The following is a 2609-nucleotide window of genomic DNA, read 5'->3' on the forward strand; positions in this document are numbered from 1 at the left end:
CCTCCATCCTTTGAAAATTTATCTCCACTACCACTCTCTTACTCAAATCAATGGATGAGGAAAATTCATCTCTCCTCCTATAAAATGTCCCCAACCTATAACTTCTCAAACAACCAATTAATCTCTAATAACAAACTCAGGGATATTGATCTTTGTTTCTTCTTCAATAGCAGTGGGAATGTGGAGGGCATGGAGATATTATGTATTTATGAGATTCAGGGAAGGCTTCGTATATCCACACTCCCGAAGCCCATTTTGTTGATGTATAGGGGCTGTAAAATTCTCTGCCGCAAAAATGCCCCTCAATAAAGCGAGTGTAGCACCCTGTCCGTTTCATGGATCAATTTTAGAAAAGAACTCAACCTTTCGAAAACTGGTAGACAATTTATGTTTCAGGCATTGATGCGCGACACATAGATATCAACCACCACCACTTCAATCTCCAGGAACTTGAGCACTATCATGACCATGTACCTCGAAGTAGATCTTTAGTTCATCTAAAAATTATTGTTGCTCGAGATGGTTTCCCTCAACGACCACCGTTTCACTGGCCAAATTCTTGATTCCACTGATACAAATTAATATGGAAAACAATCACCTAACTGATACCATTTTGGGGTCATATAGAATCTCAAGGGAATCTTCTAAAATGGAGGTTTCTTCTTCACGACAACAACTCATCTTCCTATGGATATAATGGAAAAATAAAAGACTCTTTGTTGACATAGATTAAAGAAGATAAATTTAGATCTTATTGTAGTTGCTGCAACACCCTCCAAAATTTTGGCTTACACTAAAATTTCAGATCCTTCCTTGGTCTTTTCATTTTTTGTTGCAAACACTGGAGCTCATTTCATGAGTTTCCTCGAAGTTATTTCGCCCCTTTTGCATGTTGGATCAATTGTCGTCTTTTCGAATGTTTGACTGTCATTCAATGTTTGTGAACCTTTTCTGATGGTTTTGAGGGTCAGTCTTTATGTATTTGAGTTATCCCAACCATGTAAACATTTGTCGCATTCATACCTAAAGTTTCGATCACTGTCATACAAGTGTCGTCACGATCGTCCTAAAATCTATTTTAAGTGTCACACTTGTCGTATCTTGTCGTGAATCAGTCACACAGAGGGAAATGATTTGTTTGTGTGTTCCGATGATCAATGTTTTCATGTCGTCAAAGTATGCTAAGTGTGTGATCACAGTCAAATTTTATCACAAGTCCATCTCCCATCTTGTAGTTAGACATTTTAAGAAAATCCTTCCGACCAGGCAACTTAGCTTCATCGAGCCTTGACTGAACTGCGCATTGCACAGTCTCAACCCTCTAGGATGTGACCCTTCTTCTTGGAACTACGCAGTGCACAATCCATGCTCTAGGGTCATTTCTCTCCGTAATTCCTGAGTCCAACAACCTCCCTTGACCTCCAGAATTGCACAGTTGTGTCTCCCAATCAGCCTTGAACTGTAAGTTTCAAATCCTTAACCCTTAAGCCTTTTCCTTTCCTGTTGGAACTGCGCAATGCGTAGAAGCCAAACCTCCCTTGGCCTCCAAAACTGTGCATAAGCTTCCTCCAGTGACCCTTCCCTCAGTCATACCCCACTGCCTCTAGAAGTTGTGCAATTTTGTCTCTCATGCCTCCCTGAGTTGCGCATTGCACAATCTCAAAGCCCATGCTCTCCCCCTATCTGATGGAACTACGCAATGCATAGTCACTAGGCCCTTCCCCAGTTTGTGACTTGTCTCAGGCTCAGTTCATCGATAAGAATGCATCATCTTAGACTAGGTGGTTTTCAAATTGTTGTCATCCTGTCATGAGTGAATTGCAAGAACAGGTAAACTATCAAGTCATGGAGAGATGATGATGAAGGATGGAAGCATGTTTAAAGACTCTCTTGTAGCTAAACTTGCAAGTGGATTAATCAAGAAGAAGCAAAGGGACACAAGTTTGCAACTACCATCTAAGAATGAAGATTATTAAAGATTCTGCATCATTAAGCCATACGAAGGTGAAGAGAAAGTATATCCAAGAAGACATCCAACACTCAGCAGCAACAATGACTTGACATTGCCACATCATCAAGCAATCCATGTCAGCAGTGTCATGTCATGAGTGGTCATATGCCACATCATTATTGTCGACCATGTATATTGTATTCAAATATGTTGTAAAGTGGAAGTCCAAAGGACACACATGAATATGAAGAGTCATGTACGATGAAAATTCATAGGAATTCGAACAATCATGAGAGTAGTCAAAGAGTCACAAGGGGGTAACATCACCCATTGGCTATATATACCCCCTCATTGTACTAGCAAAGGACTTTTCACTTTGGCTCCTCCCGCAAGTCATTAAAGAGATCATCCAGTTCTTTGAGGATAAATGAGTGGCTCCAATGTCCTACTACTAGGGCTATTGATGTACATTGTAAACATGTGCCTTGAAACTTTTGCTTAATAACAAAAGCATTTAAGGCCAACACGTTCTTCACGCATGAACTATGAATGTTTGTAAGACTATTCTATGGATGCTTGTATTTCATGTTTGTTGTCACATGTACTAAGATAGTTGAACTATTTCAGTTGTTTTAGTGCTTATCTTATTAAGGATGTG

Source organism: Pinus tabuliformis, chromosome 4_1, assembly GCF_031772625.1.
Source record: "Pinus tabuliformis cultivar Carrire ecotype Pingquan chromosome 4_1, CPIR1, whole genome shotgun sequence".
In the NCBI taxonomy this organism is placed as follows: Eukaryota; Viridiplantae; Streptophyta; class Pinopsida; order Pinales; family Pinaceae; genus Pinus; species Pinus tabuliformis.